The sequence below is a fragment of the Sturnira hondurensis genome, unplaced genomic scaffold (assembly GCF_014824575.4).
Source record: "Sturnira hondurensis isolate 20B ecotype Veracruz unplaced genomic scaffold, ASM1482457v3 Scaffold0006496, whole genome shotgun sequence".
Lineage (NCBI taxonomy): Eukaryota > Metazoa > Chordata > Mammalia > Chiroptera > Phyllostomidae > Sturnira > Sturnira hondurensis.
Window position 1 is genome coordinate 25,444,955 of NW_028079127.1, and position 23,939 is coordinate 25,468,893.

The window sequence follows — 23,939 nt, forward strand, 5'->3', positions numbered from 1 at the left end:
CCGGGGAGACTGCGCTCTGCAGGATGTCCAGAGCCCACACTTGAAGCTCTGGGGAGAGGCCCCTGAATTGATACCCAAAGCCCCTAGGAGAGTGCTTTGAGCCGAGACCAGAGGCTGCTGTGGAACTGGGCTGGAGACTGAGTACTGATCAGTAAGGGAGAAAAGTGAAATCAATCACCCTTCAGCCTGCTGTAGCCAGGAAGAACAGAAAAGCTGGCTTGGCCAGGTAGAGGCTTTTTTTAAAAAGAAATTCTTTATTTAAAAAAATTATCTTTAACTCCTTCTTCTTCTCTTTTCTTTTTTTATGTTATATTCCTTCTTCCTTTCTATCCCTTTTTATCCCTTCTTCCTTCTCCTTTTTTAAAAAATAATTCCCACAAGTGAGACAAAATAATCTGGAACTGTGAAAAGACCAGAGATGGACCCAAAGAAGGGGTATCCCAATAGCTGAGACAGTGAGACAAATTCCACTTTGCTACTACAGAGAACTTGCAAGCTATTGTATATTCATATCATTATTTTTTCATTATTCCTACACCTTTCACTTTATTAGTATTTTTGTATTCCTCTTCTTTCTGATTAGTCTTCTTCACTTGACTGGTTAAATTGTATTGTTTGACTGGTGTCCCTTGGTTCTCTCTTTCATAGTTTATTGTTATTTTACTGTCTTTCACTTCACTTGTGTTCCATTAGCACACTACTCTAGGTCGTATACACCCTATTCATGTTATCCATATCACATAGATTCTGTCATATGATTGTTGCTCCAATATTATTGTAAATAATAGTTCTTCCATCCAATTGTAAATACTACACAGTACCCCCCCCTAGAACTTAGCCCACTTCATGGTTTTCTGAACTCTATTAATGTTGTGGCTAACTGTATACTCTCACACACTACACCTATTTACTATCCTTTACTCTCACTTTACCTCAGAATCTGACCTCCCACAAGTTCACCTCTTTCTAATCCCACTCACAACCCTCACCCCACCAACAAGAGTCTTATTTTCTTTACACCCTTTCTAAAAAGTGGATAGTTGGGTAAAATATCATGGTTAACACTATACATATCCAAAGGATCTCCTATCTCTTCTCTATGGATTGGTACTGTAAATATCATAGAATATTCTCTTGTTGTCTTAAACCATTTTGCTTTCCACTACCAAATGATCACAAAAAAGAGGAAGTGAAAGCTGTGAACACCAGGATACCCACTGGAAGAGGAAACTCAACAACAAAGGAACCACCAACAGATAACAACAGAAGAAGATGAAGGAGGGAGTGGAAGCCACACTAACTCAATGCAGGACCTATCTGGAAATACTACTAAATAGTGAAGAAATTACTCAGAACAAGCAACTGAACAAGAGCAAGAGAGTCCTCAAAACCTTGTACAAATGGAAGAACCAGCTTCAACACAACCTGCCCACACCTGCACAACAGAATACAAGAGATGGTGGGCAGAGTGACACTCAGTTAACCAGCTGGTGGGAAGGACCCACCAAGAAGAACCCAACAGAAATAAAAACACAAAGACATACACAGAGCCAACATAAAGGTCAGCCCAAGACCAATGAGCTTGGGAGATCAAGGAGACTGGACCACTAAATTTCACAAGTATTCTACCACAAAAGTTCACACCATAAACCCAGAGAGCCAGAACAGATTAATTTAAGAAGCTGAGGCAAATAAGAAGAGTCTCACAAACAATGGGAAGACAAAGAAACAATCCCCAAATGAAAGGAAAGAAGGAAGTCTCAGAAAGAATGCTAAATAAAGTAGAGGCAACTCAACTATCAGATATTGAGTTCAAAACAATGGTTATAAGGAAGCTCCTGAGTTCACAGGGAATTACCGAAAACTACAGGGAAACAACAATGACTTCACTGCAAACTGTATCAACATAAAAAAGGAAATAGAAACTACAATATCTGAACTGAAGAACACACTAGAAGGAATCAAAAGCAGGATAAATGAAACAGAGGATCAGATCAGTGAGCTGGAGGACAGGTGAAAAACAAAACAAAACACCCAGAATGAGCAAGACAAGGAAAAGATGCTAAGAAAGATTGAAGAGGGGTTAAGGGAAATGCAGGGCAATATGGAATATAATAATATCCATATAATAGAGATAATAGAAGGAGAAGAAGAAAATAAGAATAGAAAATCTGTTTGAAAAAGTAATGATGAAAACTTCCCTAATTTGATGAGAAAAAAAGTCACACAAATCCTAGAAACATAGACAGTCCCAATCAAGAGGAACCCAAAGGGACCCACTTCAAGACACATCATAATTAATGGGGTGGGCAGGGCTGGGAATATAAGACAGAAAACTGTACTTGAACAATAATTAAATTAAAAAAGAAAAAGAAAAAAAGACACATCATAATTAAAATGGCAAAATTTCAAGATAAAGGGAGAATCTTAAAGGCAGCAAGGGAAAAACAGAAAGTAACATAAAAGGGAGACCCAATAAGGTTAGCAGCTGCCTTCTCAATGGAAATGTCCCAGGCAGAGGGAACAGCAAGCAATATTCCAAGTGATGAAAACCAGAGGTGTGCAACCAAAACTACTTTATCCAGCAAGGCTCTCAATTAAAATAAAAGGCCAAATAAGGAGCTTCCTGGACAAAAGAAGCCTCAAAGAATACACCTCCTGCAAACCAGCTCTGCAGGAGATACTAAAGGGTTTGCTTTAAGAACAGGAAGAAAAACAGTGAAAGAGGGAGGAACACAGGTACAAAAAAATGGCAATGAATATGTACCTATCAATAATAACCTTAAATGTAAATGGATTAAATGCTCCAATCACAAGACACAGAATAACAGAATGGATAAGAAAGCATGAGCTGCACACATGCTGCCTAGAAAAGACCCACCTCAGGACAAAAAACCTGCACAGACTAAAAGTGAAGGTCTGGAAACAAATTTTCCAATAAAATGAACAGGAAAAAAACCCCTGTTTTTGAGAATGGCTATCATAAAAAAAGCAACAAGCAACAAATTTTGGAGAGGTTGTGGGGAAAATGGGACCCTAGTTCACTGTTGGTAGGATTGCAGACTGGTAAAACCATTATGGAAAACAGTATGGAATTTTCTCAGAAACCTAAAAATGGACCTGCCTTTTGACCCAGCAATTACACTGCTAGGATTATATCCTAAGAACCCTAAAACACCAATCCTAAAGAACATATGCACCCCAATGTTCATAGCAGCACAATTTACAATAGCCAAGAGCTGGAAGCAACCTAGGTGCCCATCAGTAAGTGAATGGATCAAAAAATTATGGTACATATGCACAATGGAATTCTATGCAGCAGAAAGAAAGAAGGAGCTCCTATCCTTTGCAACAGCATGGATGGAACTGGAAAGCATTATGCTGAGTGAAATAAGCCAGGTGTTGAAAGACAAATACCATATCATCTCACCTTTAACAGGAAGCTAAACAACAAAACAAACAAGCAAGCAAAATATAACCAAAGACACTGAAATAGAGAACACAGGGACAGCGACCAGAGGGGAGATGGGAGGGAATTTTAGGGGAAAAAAAGGAAAGTATTTACAGGAACTAGTATAAAGGACACATGGACAACAACTAAGGGGGGTGGAAATGGGAGGGAGGTGGGGAGCACTGTGGGGGTGGGCTGGGATGGGAGTAAAAAACAGAAAACTGTACTTGAAAAATAAATAAAAAACTACTTTTGGGAAAACTGAAAAAAAATAATTTAAATAAAAATAAAAGACTAGATCTTAATTGTCCATTCACACACACACACAAAAACCCCAAAACCAATCATGTTGTAGTGATGTGATAGAGGTACTATTGTTATAATCATAATATAATATACACATATACAAATTAACATGTGTACACCTGTTATATGTCAGGTGTATTAATTTATACAGTCTTATAATTTAATTTATACAGTGTTATATGTCAAGTATAATTTATACAGTGTTATATGTCAAGTATATTTCAACAAAAATTAATCAACAACCTGGGCTGGTGCAGGTCAGTGGATTGAGCATGGCCTGTGAACCAAAAGGTTGCTGGTTTGTTTCCCAGTCAGGGCACATGCCTGGGTTGCAGGCCAGGTCTCCAGAAGATGGCACGAGAGAAGCAACCACACATTGATGTTTCTTTCCCTCTCTTTTTCCTTTATTTCGCCTCTGTCTGAAAATAAATAAATAAAATCCTTTAAAAAAAGGAACAACAACGAACAAGTCAACCCAAAAGCTATGAGTTCCATTGAGGATTTAAGTAAGAGCATTACCTGAAATGTGTCTGGATTTACAGGTAGAAGCAGCACTCTGGCAACAGTGTGGAAATGGATGGAAGGAGCAACACTGGGCAGGGAGCAAGTTGAGGGCCCTCCTGTAAAATAGGATTATGAACATGGAGGCTGAGACCCATTAGAGAGTGCAGAGTGTGGGAACTAGTGAGGAGTAGGGAGAGGGCAGAGAACAGAGTCTTGGATGACTTCCTGGTTTCTGGTTCTGTTGGCCACATGGATGGCCATGTCATTTCTTGAACTCTATGCACAGGAAGAGGATGCTAAATGAGGGCTGAAGAGCTCTATTTGGCAGTGGCTTGAGTTGCTTTAGGGTCATCCAAGTGGAGATGTGTAGCAGGTGGTTTAATGTGTTAGTCTGGCATGAGAGAAAGCTCAGGTGTGGCAATACATCACACTAGTGTCCTATAAACTGCTTTGACATTGTTATTTACTTTTCATGGAATGTTATTTTCTTTCTTTCAGGTCTGCATCCTTTCCCATACCCTCCCGTACAGCTGAGACCATGCTAGCCAAGCTCCAAAGTCCCTTGGATGGTATTCCCTCACCAGTGGGCTCTTGGCGACAATTACCATCTGCTTGTGGAAACAGAGCCTGGCCTCACAGGTCTGAAAGTTATAAACTAGCATTTCCAGCCTCTGATGGATGCTGAGTTCACTAGCTGTAATCACATGTAATGAAAAGATAGATTAAATGTTTCCTCTTTTGATTACAGAAATAATTATCAATTATGCAGCTGTTTGTTTTATCAGCATATCAGCAGGTCTCCTGACTGGAATTCTTAATCAAGTCCTTTCAAAACATCAGTGGCAGATTGCTGCCTCCCTTTCTCTCTGTCTCTGCATACCTACTGTTTCTTTATTTAATGGGGTTAATTAATGGTTGTTCCCTTCCTTCTGTGTGGATATCTACAAACCTACAGGCAGATGCCCAGGGAAGACATCCAGGTATAGAGAAGAAAATTGAGAGCCCCTTCCACGCATCTTCTAGAGTATTGCAGAATAAGCATTGTGGCATGAATCACCTAAAATTCATCAGTACTGGCCTATTATCAAAGAAGAAGAAAGACCTCTATGGGGTGAGTGAATCTTTGAAAATGTAATGGCTCCTTTGAAAAAACCCTCTATGCTGTCATAGAAACCATCATTTTCAAGTGGATTGTAAATAAAAACAGGGCCCTCTGGCTTCTTGTTTACCTTATATGTATATTTTCTTTTAAATATAGAAAAATGTGCCTTCTTCCTTATTCTCATTGTGTCTGATTATAGCCATTGGGAAAACTTGTTAGTTTTTCTGAGTTAAAAGATATGGGAGGCACGGGATCAAAAGGTGCCAATATTCATTTTAAGGTGGTCAGAGGTTTCATGTTCCTGAGAGCAGATAAATCATGGAAAAGAATTAAAAAAAAATCCTTCTGTCAACATAGTTAAAATAGTGTCATAGATCTGTGAGCAACTGCTCACAGAACTGCGACATGAAGGTCATGGCTCTTTTGAGATAATTCATCTGTTTTTTACAATTCGCTTTGTGAGGAGAATCAAATATTTATCAGGCTGACAGCAGTGGATGTTTGCTCCTCTCTATCCCTCTCCAGTTTTGACTGGCAGTTCTGTTCAACAGCACATCTGAGAGTCTAAATCCCAGACAGGAGTAGGATGGCTGGGTGGGCTCCCTGTCAGTCAACCACCGGCTAAATGCAGTGCCTCCAGACTTTCTTGGAGGCATTCTGGGTGAGTGAGGACTTGAAGGCTTTCTTTACTAACCTTGGGTTAAAGCACAAATGATTTCACATTTAAAACACAGTCCAGGAAAAGCTCTCCTTCAAAAAATGCCTGGGTTTAGCTAAATGTTTCCCCTTTTGCATTCCCATACTGTTGCTCAAAGAATATTTTGTTTATGTGCTATTTCACTCACCACACTCTGCACTTTTTAAGAACAGGGCCAGGACCTTTTTTATTCTTATACTCCAGTGTCCTCTCCAGTGTCCTGTACCCAGTATATCCTCAACAAATATTTTTCAAACAGAGCTAAAATGAATTGAAAGCCATATTCCATAATTCAGAGTCAGCTTCTCCAAAGCGGATACCGTGTCTCATTAATATTTGGAATAATAATGAAGATAATAGCATACATTAATTGGGTACTTTCATGCAGTATTACTTCTAATCCCCTTATCAACTTCATAGGATACATTCTATTATTATCCCCATTTTTCAGAAAACAAAATTGAGTCAGAAAGATAATTAGCTTGGACTTCCGCCAAGATGGAGGCATAGGTGGAAACACTGTGCCTTCTCCCACAACCAAGTTTGAACACAACAAAGGTTTGGAGAACTAGGACACACCCAAAGACCAGAAAACGGAATTATATATACGGAAGTCCGACAACTACAAACCATTCAACGGGGACGGTAAGAGAGGCGGAGCCAGCAGCAGAGCTGGGTTGGGCAGGGCAGATCCCCCGACCTAGGTGCGCAGACAGCCCGGAACCAGTCGGGGTGTGGGGCAGACTGACCTCGGTCGCACATTTGCATGCAGTGAGACGGACCACACAGGACCCAGGGGGCGAACCCAGTGGTGGAAGGCTGACGGCGGTGGCACACTCACATGCAGTGGAACGAAACGAGTGGGCCTGGCAACGGTGGTGGCTGCGGCGCTGGGCCATGGCGGCAGGCGGCAGACGGGAAGCCATTGTCCCTCTTTGACCCCGCCCCCACATACAATGTCACAACCCAGCAACTTAGTTGCCCTGTTCTAGTGAACACTTTAGGGCTCCGATCCTGCTACGGAAAAGGCACGAACAGCCCAAAAGATGGTGCAAGAAGAACTCAAAGTCCCAGAGCCAATAACTCTAAGCAACCAATAAATTGCCAGCCTCTCAGAAGCACAATTCAAGACACTATTTATCAGGATGCTCACAGAACTGGTAGATTATAGTCACAAATTAGAGGAACATAGTCACAAATTAGAGGAACATATGAAGGCAAAACTAATTGAAATGAAGGGAGATGTCCAGGAAACCAATAGTGATGGAAAGGAAACTGGGACTCAAATCAATGGAATGGACCAGAAGGAAGAACAAAACATCCAACCAGAAAGGAATGAAGAAATGAGAATTCAAAAAAATGAGGAGAGGCTTAGGAATCTCCAGGACATCCTTAAACGTTCCAACATCCAAATTATAGGGGTACCAGAAGGGAAAAAGAAACAGCCACGAGTGGAAAACTTATTTNGGAGAAGGGGGGGAGAAGGCACAGAAAATAACATAGATGGTAGGTAGAAAATAGATAGGGGGAGGGCAAGAATAGTGGGGGGAAGTATAGAATCTAAAGAAGTTGAGACACGTGGTTATAAACTAAGGGAGGGAGAATGGTGGGGGAGGGAGTGTGCGGGTGGAGGGGAATGAAGGGGGGCAATAGAACAACTGTAATGCTATAATCAATAAAATATATTTTTAAAAAAAAGAAAAGAGAATGTTTCTGAAGCCAGGTTTAAATGGAATCTCTAATTCCCTTTTCAAAGTCTCAAACTTCCACTGGCTTCCATTTAGTGGTATGCTAGTAAATGCTTAACAACTGGGTTTTATTTGTATATATCTATATCTCAGTGTACATACATGTTTATCAATTTTGCTGATCTAAAGAATGTGAAACAATTTATAAATTATAATAAAGTATAAAATATTTTCTTGTAAAAAAAAAAGAAAGATAATTAGCTTGAATTTGTGACACAGGGCATTTGGTCAGTACCATGGTGTTACATTGTCTCCTAGGCCTAAGCATATTCCCTTGTTTAGAGAAGATATAAAAGATGTTTGTTGAATAAATAAATCTCATTGAAAATCATATAGCTAAATTTTAGAAGTAGTTGACATCTAATTTCTCAGGCTCTTGCTGATGATATTTAGGAGACTATTGTGGTAATCAATCACAATAGGAGTTCACACATATATGGTTCTCATCCTTCTGGGTACATGGTCTAACTCACTTCTCTATTACTTGCTGTTAGTCATGGACATATGATTTGCCTTAGCTCATGAAATATGAGTGGAAATGATACGTGTCACAAGCAGAAGCTTTAAGGGTCAGTGTGTGCCTCACCATAAATTCTAAACTTTCCCCCACAGTGGTAAATGTGAACTCAAATGCCAGGGTGGTAGTTTTCTTAGCCTAGTTCTCTGAATGACCTCAGTAACGGGACCCCTTGATGATGCCATTTGATTATGTGTAGTGTGAGAGAGAAATTATTATTATTTTTTGCTCTTGGCCACTGACATTGCAACTTTCATGTAACTGTAGCATAAATTCACCCACCCTGACTGGTACAAATGTCAAATAATTGGTTTTCCCTCATTTTAAACATTTGGACCTCACTGGCAGTAATGAAAAGTGAAAGTACAAGCGGTCTTCAAAAAATCCCTGGTAATTCAGCAAGTATTATACTATTTCTCCCCCCAAAACCCTTTTATAGTTCAAGGCCAGAGAGTGTTGTCTTAACTTGGAAACAGGTATAACTCCATCTGGAAAAATATCATAGTTGCTTTTCTGGATTTGGCTGTTTTAGGTTGGCTTTCAGAAACAGACCAAAGTTGAGAATTCATGTGAGGGTGCTTTATTCAAGAAGGGTTCCCAGAGGAGACCAGGGAGAGAGGGAGGGAGCAGCACAGGGAATGGGTGGAAGCCAAGCCAGGGTGTGGCCTGCTCTGGAAAGTGAGTAACACATCAGTGTTTCTCATCTAGAGAAAAGAAGGCAAATTTTGGGCAAGATGGCAGTGTAGGCAGACATGGCTTGCCTCTTTGCACAACTACATCAAAATTAGAACTAAAATATAGAACAACCATCACTCAGAACTGTTAGAAGTTGAGTTGAATGTAAGTCTAACAACTAGATAAATGAGTTGAATGAAAGTGTAACAACTATGGAATGGAAGAAACCACATGCATCCAGACTGGTAGGAGGGGCACAGATATGGAAATGGTTGGTCCCACACTCATGTGTGGTGGATAAAAACTCAGGATGGATATATTGGGAGTGAGGGGCCCCAGCACAGGGTTCTGATTCCAGGAGATAAGTTCCCACACTTCTGGCTGCAATAGCCAGTGGGGATTGAGTTAGTGGAAGAAATTACTGGAGCCCCAAGTAGTTCCTCTTAAACAATGCACACACAGACTCGCCTACTCAGACTCACTCCCTTGAGCCCCCAGCATCAGGGTGACAGCTTGAAAGGCACAAGTAACATACTGAGAGGGGCTGAAGTGTCTGCATCAAGGGGAGCACAGGACATGCCTCTTTTCTAAAACCTCCCCGCACAGAGCTGGTAAATTGGTGCCATGCCTGAGACACCATCATACTGGCTGACAATGTTTAACCCAACTTGTAGGTCCCCAGAGACTCTACCCCACCCAACTTAATGGCACATCCAAGCTGCTTTTCCACATGAATGGCTGGTCTTGGCTCAGACTTCAAAACTTCCTAAATCCTATCAAACAGGCAATGGCTGGCTCCAGCGAGCCCTGGATCTGGCACTAGCAGCAGCCAGCTCAGATTCACAGCTTGGCTTTGCTTTGGAATCTCCAAGCCCAGAACAAGTAGCAGCCATTTCAGATTGCTCTATACTTGAGGCAGGGTGCTCCAGGCAAAACATGTGGGGAGCTGACTGTGGCTTATACCATCTGGAAAACCCCAGGGCCAGTGCAAGCAGTGGAAAGCTACAGACCACATCAGAGCACCAGCATACTGCCCCTGCACAGCTGTTCCTCCATGGAGTTTGGAGGTTGGAGGTCAGTGGTCATAGCCAGTCCTTGCAACTGACTGGCCTGGGTAAATTTCTCCCACTGATCTGCTTTCAGCAACCAAGGCTCAACTACAAGAGGAGGGTACACTCAGCTTATACAAAGGGTGAACCTCGAGCACCCAGATTGGGTGACAGTTGAGGTTATGCCATGGGATGCTACAAGACACCTACTACATTAAGACACACTACCAAGACATGGAGCCAAAGCAGCTCTACCTAATACATAGAAACAAACACAGGGAGGCTGCTAAAATGAAGAGACAAAACAACATGACCCAGAAAAAAGAATTAAACAAAATAGAAATAAGCAAGCTATCAGATGCAGAGTTCAAAACTGGTTATAAGGATGCTCAAGGATCTTAGTGAGGACCTCAATAGCCTAAAAAGTAGACAGTCAGATACAAAGGACTCACTAACTGAAACAAATAATTTATAGGGAAACAACAGTAGAGTGAATGAAGCTGAAAATCAAATCAATGACTTAGAACATATTGGAAGGAAAAAAACCAACCAATCAGAACAACAAGAAGAAAAAAGAAATTAAGGGTAGTATAAGTAGCCTCTGGGATAACTTCATATCATAGGACTGCCAGAAGGAGAAGAGAAAGAGCAAGAAATTGGAAATCCATTTGAAAATTTAATAAAAGAAAACTTTCCTAATTTGGTGAAAGACATAGACATGTAAGTCCAGGAAGCACAGAGAGTCCCAAACAAGATGCATGCAAAGAGGCCCACTCCAAGATACATCATAATAAAAATGCCAAAGGTTAAAAATAAAGGCAGAATCTTAAAAGCAGCAAGAGAAAAGAAGTTAGTTACTTACAGGAGAGTACCCATAAGACTGTCAGTTGATTTCTCAAAAGAAACTTTGCAGGCTAGAAGGGATTGGCAAGAAATATTCAAAGTCATGAAAAGCAGGGACCTAGAGCCAAGATTGCTCTCCCCAGCAAAGCTATCATTTAGAATGGAAGGGCCCATAAACAGCTTCCCAGACAGGGAAATACTAAAGGATTTCACCAACCCATTATTATATGAAATGTTAAAGGGACTTATTTAAGAAAAAGAAGACTAAAGCTATAAACAATAAAATAGCAAATAATATGTATCTATCAATAATTAAATCTAAAAAACAAATTAAGCAAACAAGAAAAGAGATAGTATTGTGGATCGCTCTGCCTGGTTTCAGAAATTGTAACTACCTCCCACGGCTAAGGATGAGTCAGTGACCTCCAAAATTTGAGCCACAGGAGAAAAAGCTTGTCTCTGGTAGCAAATGCTGCCTCAGTTTCCTCCCTGCCCCCAAAGCATGGTTAGAAGTCCATATGGGTAAGTTTGCTCACAAAGAGAGGGGCAACTTAAGCCAGACTCAATCACTTGGGAGGCCATCATGGAAGAACTCGGGGGGGCTGCAACAAAGAGCAAGCAATAGACCCTTGCCCCTTGACTATGTGACATAGCCCAAGTCTCCAGGTCCTCTGGGAGAAGCACTTCCTGGCTCTAATCCACTTAAGCCTGAATACCTGATGGGGAGGGGTGCAGCTCCTTGCTTTGCTAGAGTAGATCCTGGGGGAAAATCTGGCATCACAAAGAATTCCTAAAAAACCTGTGAAATCTGCTCTAAGGGTCTGAACAGGAAACCCTAAAGTTTCTGCAAAACTCCCTTCCTGACAGACACTGACTCGGACTAAACCCTCATATTTCTTTGAAATGTTATCTACTGTTTGATCTTTGCTACCCTGTACTCCTGTGTCTTACAACCCAATAAAAGCCTTTGAAGGAAGGGGCTCTAGGCCATTTTCCCCTGAGAAACTGGCCACTGCTCAAGGCCTTTTCCCCCTGAGAAACTGGCCACTGCTGTTGGCCCTTCCCTTTTGAGGAATCGGCCACCTCTCCTCCCCAAGCAGATCATGTCTTGATAATGTTTACTTTCATCCGTGGCAGACAGGGGGACTTTTGGGAAAAGTTGCCCCCACAAGATAGGATCATGGATATGGAGAACATTTTGATGGTTGCCAGATGGGAGGGGATTTGAGGGAATGGGTGAAGAGGTGAGGGGATTAAGAAGTACAAATAAGTAGTTACAGAATAGCCAGGGTGTTGTAAAGTACAGTACAGGAAATGGAGCAGCCAAGGAATTTATATGCATGGTCCATGGACACAGACAATGGTGAGGGGGATTGCCTGAGTGAGTAGGGTATTCTGGGTGGAGGGAGCATAGGAAGTAAAACCAGGACAACTGTAATAGCATAATCAATAAAATACAACTTAAAAAAGAAAATAGGGTAAGCTTCCCTTCTCTCTCACTTAACAGTTAATGATTGCTTCCTGAAAAGGGAGGTGAGATATAAATACCCAGGAATTACCTCTTAGTAAGCCAAGGGCAACCGTTAAAGAAGATTTGCAGGCGTTGGCTATAGGAAGCACACTGAAGTAGGGAGAGAGGGAGGTTTTGCACAGAAACAGTTAATTTGGGGGCATCTTAGTTTAGGCCTATTTAAACTAATTTTACACAGACATCTGTCAAGGCAAAAGCAAAGATTGGTCTCTCCACTTTCTAGTGATAATGAATGACAAGGGGACATGGGGGGGGGCAAAAGAACCATCCTGTCACTAGGGAGGCAGTTGTGATGAAAGATGAAGTTGGCACTTACGACTCCAGATTTTGGTGTCAGGAAATTGTCCTCCAGCTTTTGGCACAGTTGGCATGAAAGCTGAGTATATTGAACTATAGGTGGGCTCTAGTTTAATAAAATCTGACATGAAGTAATCTAGATGGACCAAAGACAAAGACAAATTAAGGTATGCCTATTCATACTACAAAAGCATTTACTTAACTTAAAAGTATAAAAACCATTTCTGGGAATAATTTTAAATTATCAAAAAATAAGAATCTTACTGTTTAGTTTTTTAAAAAAATGTTTACTAAAAGAGATTAGAAAAAATTTTAAAGAAGTTTTTAACAATAATTTATATGCAGGCATAGAATTATCCTAGATGGGATATGAAGAAAATAACCTTTTAAAGACGCTCAGATGTTTTGATCATGTTGCAACAAAATTGGGATCCTATGTGTGATCAGAACTGTTTACGTACAACACCAGGCAATATAAAAACATGGAAGGAACACAAGAACTGACAAATGTATAGATTGCATTGTTATGTTTGTGTGACTTCTGTTTTGCATATCTGTCACAAAGAAGTAATAAAGCCTGTGACTATCTTTATCTTAGACCAGCAAATGAATGTGTAAAAGTTGGAGAAAAGACAGACATTGTATTTATTAGACACTCATGAATTACCAGAATATGGAAGTAAAAGTGTGAGAATCAATGTCTTAGTGCTTGAGAATGTTACCAACACTTCAGTCATAACTTCAAGTCATGTGAGATTTAAAAATGAATAGCAAATTGTTCTTCTTTGGAAATGTTTTCAACTTTGGTTTTTATCAATAAATCTAAATATCTTAATTCCATGAAGAGCCCTGACATTTTATTTTCAAAACATGTTTCCCTTCTGGCACATAACTCTTTTGCTTTCTTAGCCCTTCTATAACAATCATACAAACAAATAAAAATCACCCCAAATTTTCAATTTATTGTATGATACTGGATCCAACTCAAAATCTGCCTGAACTTTTTAGAAGAATTATTTTCAACATATTTTTGTTTTACTACCTAGCTATCATACCTTTTTCTTGAGGAAGAGGAGTAGCAGAAATAAATATACTTTATTTATTTATTTATAAAAGTATATTTTATTGATTATGCCATTACAGTTTTCTAGTCCTCCCCTTCATTCCCCTCCAACCTGCACACCCCTCCCCCACCATTCCTCCCCCCTTTAGTTTATGTCCATGTGTCTCAAGTTCTTTAGATTCTATATTCCCCTACTATTTTTGCCCTCCCCGCTGTGTATTTTCTACTTACCATCTATGCTACTTATTCTCTGTACATTTCCCCCCCTCTCTCCTCCTCCCACTCCCCTGTTGCTAACCCTCCATGTGGTCTCCATTTCTGTGGTTCTGTTCCTGTTCTAGTTGTTTCCTTAGTTTGTTTCTGTTTTTGATTTAGATGTGGTTGTTAATAATTGTGTGTTTGCTGTCATTTTACTATACACGTTTCTTTTTTTTTTCTTAGATAAGTCCCTTTAACATTTCATATAATAAGGGCTTGGTGATGATGAGCTCCTTGAACTTGACCTTATCTGAGAAGTGCTTTATCTGTCCTTTCATTCTAAATGAAAGCTTTGCTGGATAGAGGAATCTTGGCTGTAGGTCTTTGGATTTCATGACTTGAAATATTTCTTTCCAGCCCCTTCTTGCCTGTAAGGTCTCTTTTGAGAAATCCACTGACAGACTGATGGGAACTCCTTTGTAGGTGACTGTCCTCTTATCTCTTGCTGCTTCTAGGATTCTCTCCTTCATTTTAATCTTGGCTAATGTAATTATGATGTGCCTTGGTGTGTTCCTTCTTGGGTCCAACTTCTTTGGGACTCTCTGAGCTTCCTGGGCTTCCTGGAAGTCTATTTCCTTTGCCAGATTAGGGAAGTTCTCCTTTATTATTTGTTCAAATAAGTTTTCCAGTCGTGGCTGTTTCTTTTCCACTTCTGGTACCCCTATAATTTGTATGTTGGAATGTTTAAAGATTTCCTGGAGGTTCCCAAGCTTCTCCTTATTTTTTTGAATTCTTGTTTCTTCATATTTTTCTGTTTGGTCATTTTTTTCTTCCTTCTGGTCTACTCCTTTGATTTGAGTCCCAGTTTCCTTTCCATCATATTGGTTTCCTGTGCATTTCCCTTCATTTCAATTAGTTTAGCCTTTATTTGTTCCTCTAATTTGTGACTAAAATCAACCAGTTCTGTGAGCACCCTTATCACCAGTATTTTGAACTGTGCATCTGATAGATTGGCTATATCTTGGTTGCTTAGAGTTATCAGCTCTGGGGCTTTGAGTTGAGCCAGGTTTCGGTCTGTTCGTACCTGTTATGTTTGAGGAGCGGAGCCCTAGGTGTTCAGCAGTGTGAGGGTTGTGGCGCTGTATGTGACACTGTATATGGGGGTGGGGTCCAAGAGAGGCAATGGTGGTCCCCTCTGCTGCTTCCCATTGCTGGGGCCTGTGTGGTCTGTCTCACTGCTTTCTCCTTTGCTGGTTTATCTGGGTGTGAATGTGTGGCCACGGTCAACCTGCCACCTTGCACCCTCACTGGGTCCTCCTGTTGCCACCCCACACCTGGGATCCACCCAGGACTGCCTGCGGGCCTGGGTCGGGAGATCTTTCCTGTCCAACCCTGCTCCACCAGCCATTGGCTCCGCCCCTCTTACCGGTCTGGCTGAACGGTTAGTTGTTGTTGGGCTTCTGTATAGTTCAATTTTCTGTGTTTTGGCTGCTTTTTTGTTACTGAAACTTTGTTGACTTTAAATTTGGTTGTGAGAGGAGGCACAGTGTTTCTACCTACGCCTACATCTTGGTGGAAGTCCTAAATATACTTTTTATAATTTTTTTATCAGTAAGGTAACACAGCCATACAATTGGCTTCTTTCCACCCTGCAGCTCTTGTATTCCCTCTCTGTGGAGCCTTACTGGTTGAAGTCCAAGGTGCCTTTTGCAGTGGAGTTGTGCCTCTGTCCTCTCCATGGGGAAGGTACACGCATATAATGTGATTCCTGGCAACTAGGATTAGCAAGAAGAACATTATAATGAGTACAGGTAGATATGGCCATGGTGGTTTAAATGTATGCCCACAAGTTTTTCTTTTCCAACAAACAAATATTTACATATTTTTTCTCAATGCTTACACTCATCCTTATCCCAATGACAGCTATAAGCCTGCTTTCTCTCTATGAGTTTGTTTTTGTTTTGCTTATTTCATTTTGTTCATTAGATTCCACATGGGAGTGAAGTCATGTGACATTTACCTTTCTCTGACTGGCTAATTTCACTTAGCAGAATGCTCTCCAGGTCCATGCATGATGTCACAATGGGTAAGATTTCCTTCTTTTTCTGGCCACATAGTATTCCATGTGTAAAGATACCACAGCTTTTTAATTCACTCATCTACTGACGAACACTTGGGCTAATTCTAAATCTTGGCAATTGTACATAATGCTGCAATGAACATAGGGGTGCATAAATTCTTTTGTATTGTTTTAGGTTTCTTTGGATAAAGTCCCAGAAATGGAATTGATAGGTCATAAGGTAATTCCATTTTTAATTTTTTGAGGTAACTCCATATTGCTTTCCACAGTGGCTGAACCAGTCTGCATTCCTACTAACCGTGCATAAGGGCTCCCTTTTCTCCACATCCTTACAACTGTTTCTTGTTTGTTGATTTATTGATGGTGGCCATTCTCAAAGGTGTGAGGTGATATCTCATTGTGGTTTTAATTTTCATTTCTCTGGTTATTAGTGAGGTTGAGCATCTTTTCATATGTCTATTGGCCATCTGCATATTTTTGTAGAAGTGTCTATTCAGTGGAGAGATTAAGCAAAAAAAAAAAAAAAGAACTCATGAACAGAAAACATTGGTGGTTGTGGGAAGGCGGGATGTGGGTGGATGTAAAAGAGGGTATAAGGAAGAATAAGTGGTGATAGAAAAAATAAAGTAAATTAAATAAAAATAAATTGATTTTTTTCTGTTGCGTTTTAAAAATTTTTTATAAATTTTGGAAATTAACCACATATCTGATGTATCATTGACAGACATGTTCTCCTATTCAGTGGGTACTCTTTTCATTTTGCTGATGGTTTTCTTTGCTGTGAAAACTTCTTAGTTTCATTTGTTTATTTTTTCTTTTGTTTCCCTTCCCTGAGGAGATATAGCAGAAACAATATTGCTATAAGAAATATGTGAGGTTTAACTGCCTATGTTTTCTTCTAGAATTTTTATGATTTCAAGCCTAACAGTTAAGTTTTTAATCCATTTTGAGTTTAATCTTGTGTATGGAGTAGGAAGGTAGTCTAGTTTCATTTTTCTGCATGTATCCATCCAATTTCCCTAACACCATTTATTGAATAGACTATCTTTACCCCATTGAATGTTTTTGCTTCTTTTGACAAATATTAATTGACTATAAAGGTGTAGGTGTATTTTTGAACTCTCTATTCTCTTCCACTGATATATATGTCTGTTTTTTTGTGTGCCAGTATCACTATTACTACTCTTTTGATTACTATGGCCTTATAGTATAGTTTGATAACAGGAAGCCTGATTTCTCCAACTTCGTTCTTCTTTCTCAAGATTACTGCAGCTATTTAGGGGCTGTTGTGGTTCTGTAAAATTTTTAGAATATTTGTTCTCATTTTTTGAAATATGCCATTTTTATCTTGATAGGAATTGTGTTGAATCTATAGATTGCTTTGGGTAACATGGGCATTTTAATGTTAATTCTTCCAATCCATGAACATAGTATATGCTTCCAACTTATTCGTACAGATATCTCCTTCAATTTCTTTCTTCAGTGTTTTATACTTTCCTGAGTACAAGTCTTCTACATCCTTGGTTAAATTTATTCCTAGGTATTTTGTTACTTTTGAAGAATCTGTGAATGGGATTGTTTTCTTTTCTTCTTCTTTTTAAAAATCCTTACCTAAGGACATTTTCTTTTCATTGCTTTTAGAGAGAGAGGAAGGGAGAGAAGAATAGAGAGAAACATTGATATGAGAGAGAAACATCAATTAGCTGCTTCCTATATGCGCCTGAAGTGGGTATCACATGTGCCCCAAATGTGGGATTGAATACACAACCCTGGTACATTCCCAAACAAGGAATCAAATCTGTAATGCTTTGATTATGAGATTATGCTCCAATCAACCAAGGCACACTAGGCCACGCTGGGATTGTTTCCTTTGTTTCTCTTTGTGATACTTCCTTATTGGTGTAAAAAATGCAACTGATTTCTCCATATTTGATATTTATTTTGTATCCTGTTACTTTACTGAATTCATTTACCAGTTCTAGTAGTTTTATGGTGGAATCTTTAAGGTTTTCAGTGTGCAATATTATGACATATGCAAATAATGACAGTTTTACTTTCCCCTTTTCAATTTGGATGCCTTTTATTTCTTTTTCTTGTCTGATTGCTGTGGCTATGACATCCAGTGCTATATTGAATAAGATTTACAAAGTGACATCCCTGTCTTATTCCCTATCTTAAGGAAAATACTTTTAGATTTTGCCATTGAGTATAATGTTGGCAGCAGGTTTTTCATATATGACCTTTATGATGTTGAGGTATGTTCCCTCTATTCCCACTTTGCTGAGAGTTTTTTTTTTATCATAAATGGCTGCTGGATTGTATCAAATGCCATTTCTGTGCCTATTGATATGATCATGTGGCTTTTATCCCTCATTTAGTTTATGTTGTGAATCATATTTATCAATTTGCCAATGTTATACCAAACTTGTATTTCTGGAACAAATCCCACTCGATCTTGGTGTTTGGTTTTTTTGAAGCATTGGTGTATTTGGTTTACTAACATTTTATTAAGAATTTTAGTGTCTATGATCATTAGGGATGTCAGGCTATAATTTTCTTTCCTTGTAATATCTTTATCTGGTTTTGGACCTAGGCTAATGCCAGTCTGGTAAAATTAGCTTGGGAGTCTTCCCTCCTCTCGAAATGTTTTGAATAGTTTGAGAATTGCTATTAGTTCTTCTTTGAATGTTTGGTAAAATTCACCTGTGAAGCCATATGGTCCAAGCCTTTTGTTTGTTAGGAGTTTTTTGTTTGTTTGTTTTATTATTGCTTCAATTTTTCTACTTGTAAACTGTATTTTCAGATTCCCTAATTCTTTCTGAAGTTTTGGAAGGTTGTATGTTTCTAGGAATTTATCCACTTCTTTTAGATTGTCAAATTTCTTAACATTCTTTGTATTTCCTTGGTATAAGTTGTTACTTCTCTTTCATTTATTTTGATCCTCTCTCTTTTTTTATAGAAATTTAATTCTACTCCTTTTAAGAGTTAGAGCTTACTCTTCATCTTTCCCTTCCCCTGCCCCACCCCAAGTGTAGGCTAGTTTTGGTGACTTGCTTATAAAGATATATAAGGCAGGAGTGATAGTGGTGACAGAGCATTACCCCAGGGACAGGTCATAAAAGGTATTGCGGCTTTCTTCTTTCTCTCTCTTCAGACTGCTCACTCTGGGTGGTGTCTACTGACACATGTCATGAGTACACTCGAACAGTCCAGTGGATTGAGGTCCACTGCTAATAGCCATGTGAACAATTTATTTTGGAAGTGGGTTCTCTAGCCTCATGAAGTACTCAGATGATTACTGCCCTGACAGATACCTTAACAATAACCTCATGAGGGACTCTGAGCCAGCAGTAGCCCTATAAAGTGCTCTCAATCCTTGATCCAGAAAAACTGAGATAATAAACAGTTGCTATTTTTAACTGCTAAGTTTTGGGGTAACTTGTTATGTAGCAATAGACAGCTAATGAACTGACTATTCATGGAATGAGGAGAAGCACTGTTTCTATTCCCCAGCATCGGACATGGAAGAATTCTTCTCAAGGAACATCAGCATAAACTGTGTGCATAGAGAATAAAGGAGAGTGCATTTTTAACACAGCAGATGAAAATCTACTGTGCTGGGTATTTTCCAGTTGCCCTTCCATAGTCATTTTCTACTACTTTCACCTTGCAATAAATGTCCTGGAAGCCTGACCTTTATGAACTACAGTAATTGGGTTTCCTTGTTCTCTGATTTCTGTTGGATTTGTCCAGCAAGTAAACCTATGAGGAGGAAAGAGACTGGGTAAAGAAAAAAAGCAGGGAGTTTATTTCCCTGGTTCCCTCCCTGGTGGTAAGTGGGCCAGGACCTCCTCAGCAGCTTTCTACAGCCTGACTTAGCTGTTCCCTGTACTTGAATCTTCAGGTGTAGAAGTCATGTGGGCTCCCCACTGTTGCTAGCCTTGGAGTGCTTTACCCCTTCACTGTGGTTTCTTTAACTCTGGTCACACTTCTGAAAATAATTCTCAATCACTCATTATGAGTATATCATCTCTTTATTGCTCAGACTCTGACATCCAGCTGTGCTTTCTTTCGTGTGCTCTGATGCATGTATAGCTCTAAGTGGAAAGACTAGCTTTGACCTTGAGGGTTGCAAATTACTGCTATTACCTTCTACTACATTTACTAATTCCACTTTACCCCTCTTTTTGTTCTTCCTCTGCCTTTTCTTTTTCTCCTTCTTTTAGTATTAGAAACCTCTTTCTGAATGAAACCTTATGCTGACTCCAAAATATAAAACACATATAAAATTATAAAGTGATATATGCTCAGATTGAAGTGGGTGAGGAGGCCTGACATCCCATCCAGAGGACCTTCCTTCCCTCTTCTCGAATGGAATCCCTTGAAGAATTGCCTGATAATAAGAGCTCATAGTCAGACCCTACAAACCACTTACTGGCACCCCATCTTTCTCTTTTCTCTGAATCAATTTTTAGGTCCTCATGACCCTGAAACTTAGCTTTACCCCCTTCTCTTTTCTTCTGCCTTTGCTTGGGTTCTCTTATCTAGAAACTCATAGTTGTCTATGACTTTATAGGTGTCCAAGGTTTTTTATTCCCTTACCCTTTCATTTGTGCCTGCTTTAAAAATCCCTTACCCTGCACAACTGCCCAATGTTTGCATTCTCTTTCCAGTATCTATTTACAGGTGAGCATTGTTATAGAAAGCTGAAATGAGACTGAGTCTAATAAGTGTCCATGCCCTCTTTCTCAACCGGGGCCTCCATTCAGCAGAAGACTCCTTTTAGTTTTATTCCATCAATTCCTTGTTATGTCCTCTTTATAACCCCTCTGTTCTAAGGTCATCTTTTCCTCATTCTTTTCTCCCAGATTATAATCTTACCTTCTGCTTTTCTGTCAAGACAAGTCTCTAAGTCCTTACCCTTATGTTCATTAGGAAACATCCCATGAAATGACAGGGGCTTAAACAGGATCAAGTCTGTTTTCTCCTCTGTGTAGTTAGTACATGGAAGGTCATGGGCCCTATACTGGCTTCATGATACTCAGGAAACCAGATACCTTCCAGCTCTCCATGTATGGGTGTGGCATTTACCCTCCTGATCTAATGGCTACTTGAAATCCATTCCAGGAAGGAGGATGAGGAAAAGGAAAAACAGGCATATCCCTCTGTCCCAGGACATACCCCAGACGTCACATACAACACATCACCTCACAATTCACTCAAGATTTAGTCCCATGGCTTTGACGAGTCAGGACAATGCAATTTTCTCTGGGTAGTCACTGGCCCAACTAAAATGTCAGGGTTTTTTTTTTTCCCTAAGGAAGATAAAAACAATTACTGCAGTGACACTTCATGTTAGCTCCATATAGTCACAATTCCCTGACTTTATTTTTCTGCCAAGGACACTGAGCATCCCCCTCCTTTTCAAGGCGACACCATCCATTCATGCCTGTGCTCCCACGCACTTCATAACTATTTGAAACTATATGTTTTCAGAATTGATGTGTGCACCTGCTCCCAGTGCCCACAGCATCATGGATGAAATATGAGACAAATTTATGTGGACTACTGAGTCCGTGGAGGAAAAGGGACTGCATGGCTACTCCCTCAAGGGGGGAGCACCTCAGAGTGCCTTGGCCACCCTCTCAAGGGGAGAGAGCACTGACCCTTGCCAAGACAGGCTTTTTTAAAAAAAGATTTTATTTATTTATCTTTAGAGGGGAAGGGAAGGAGAGAGGGATAGAAATATCAATGTATGGTTGCCTCTTGTGAGTCCCCTGCTGGGAACTGGCCTGCAACCCAGGCATGTGCCCTGACTGGGAATTGAACCATGATTGTGTGGTTCGCAGGCCCGCGCTCAACCACTGAGCTGCACCAGCCAGGAAGACAGGATTTTATCAGGTTTAAATTGTGCAGGAATACTGGTACAGCTTATTAATCATTGTCAGGCAGTAAGGATCAAACAATGATAGCATTCAGAGAACTATGAGGGCCTATTCTGAGTCAGGGTCTATCAGCTAAAATGCTTCAAAACTTTGGGAAACAGATTCATTTCCTGCTCCGGCCTTTATCAATTAACTAAGAGCATTCTTAGCAAAGCAGGCTTTATAGGATTTTACATATCTTTCTCAGGCCTAATCACTTGGGGAGCCCACCCTTTCCAGCACAGGGCTGCATTGCCCTCTGTCATTGTTTCAGGCTTAAGCCAGGCAGTGGAAGTAAAGCAGACAAGAGAATAGGAGACTTCTTGCAGACAGAATGAGTACTCAGGCTTCATCAAAGCCAAGGCTCGAGGGTCCATCATCCCCTTTCTCCACAGCCCTCAAGTCCTTCCCTGGGGCCTCCATGTGATCATGCCTGTTTTAGGTGGTTACCCCCTTGGGGAATCTTACCAGTTGTTGGCTAACTGATCAAGCATTGGGGGCCAGTTATGGAAAAAGGAGCAGAAGCAGCGCTCCTGCCAGGGAGATAAGCTTTGTCTCCTTAGTGGCTTATGGTCCAAAGGTCACTCACTCAGCCTTAGCCATGGTGGGTTTACAGCTCCTGAAACCAGGCAGGGTGGTTCCCCACACAGAATGATGTTGTGTATTCATTTCTCTTTGTAGTTCTGATGATGTTTGTATCATATCTGATTTCTTTCAAGCTGAAGCTACTCCAAAGATATTTATTTATTATATTTAATTTAAAAAATTATTCTCTGACTACTACTTTTATGGGTCTTTTGAATTTGCTCTAATTAAAAAAATATGACTGTGTATGTATAGATATATGTATATACAAGCATGATATATGCATGAAATATACATATATAACAAATGCTCACTTTTAATGTTTTTTAATTATATTTTATTGACTATGCTATTACAGTGTCCTGATTTTTCCCCTCCCCCCCTCTACCCAGCACACCCCACTCCCTCAGGCAATCCCCTCACAATTGTTCATGTTGTGGGTCATATGTATAGGTTCTTTAGCTACTGCATTTCCTCTACTGCACTTTACATACCCACGGCTATTCTGTAACTACCTATTTGTACTTCTTAATCCCCTCACCTCTTCATCCTTTCCCCCACAAATCCCTCTTATCTGGTAACCATCAAAACCCTCTTCATATCCACAATTTTGTCTCTCTTCTTTTTGTTTGTTTAGTTTGTTTTTTAGATTCAACTGTTAATAGATATATATTATTTGCTCTTTTATTGTTTATAGTTTTAGTCTTCTTTTTCTTAAATAAGTCCCTTTAACATTTCATATAATAATGGGCTGGTGATGATGAAATCCTTAATATTTCCCTGTCTGGGAAGCTGTTTATGGGCCCTTCCATTCTAAATGATAGCTTTGCTGGGGAGAGCAATCTTGGCTCTAGGTCCCTGCTTTTCATGACTTTGAATATTTCTTGCCAATCCCTTCTAGCCTGCAAAGTTTCTTTTGAGAAATCAGCTGACAGTCTTATGGGTACTCTCCTGTAAGTAATTAACTTCTTTTCTCTTGCTGCTTTTAAGATTCTTTTTTTAAAATATATTTTATTGATTGTACCATTACAGTTGTTCTATTCCCCCCTTCATTCCCCTCCACCCTGCACACCCCTCCCTACCATTCCCCTCCTTTAGTTTATGACTATGTGTCTCAAGTTCTTTAGATTCTATATTTCCCCTACTATTTTTGCCCTCCTCCCTATTTTCTACCTACTGTCTATGCTATTTTCTGCACCTTCTCCCCACTTCTCCTCCTCCCTCTCCCCAACCCTCCATGTGTTCTTCATTTCTATGGTTCCACTCCTGATCTAGCTGTCCTCTTGGTTTGCTTTTGTTTTAGGTGTGGTTGTTAGTAACTGTGAGTTTGTTGTCCTTTCACTGTTCATCTTTTTTTATCTTCTTTTTC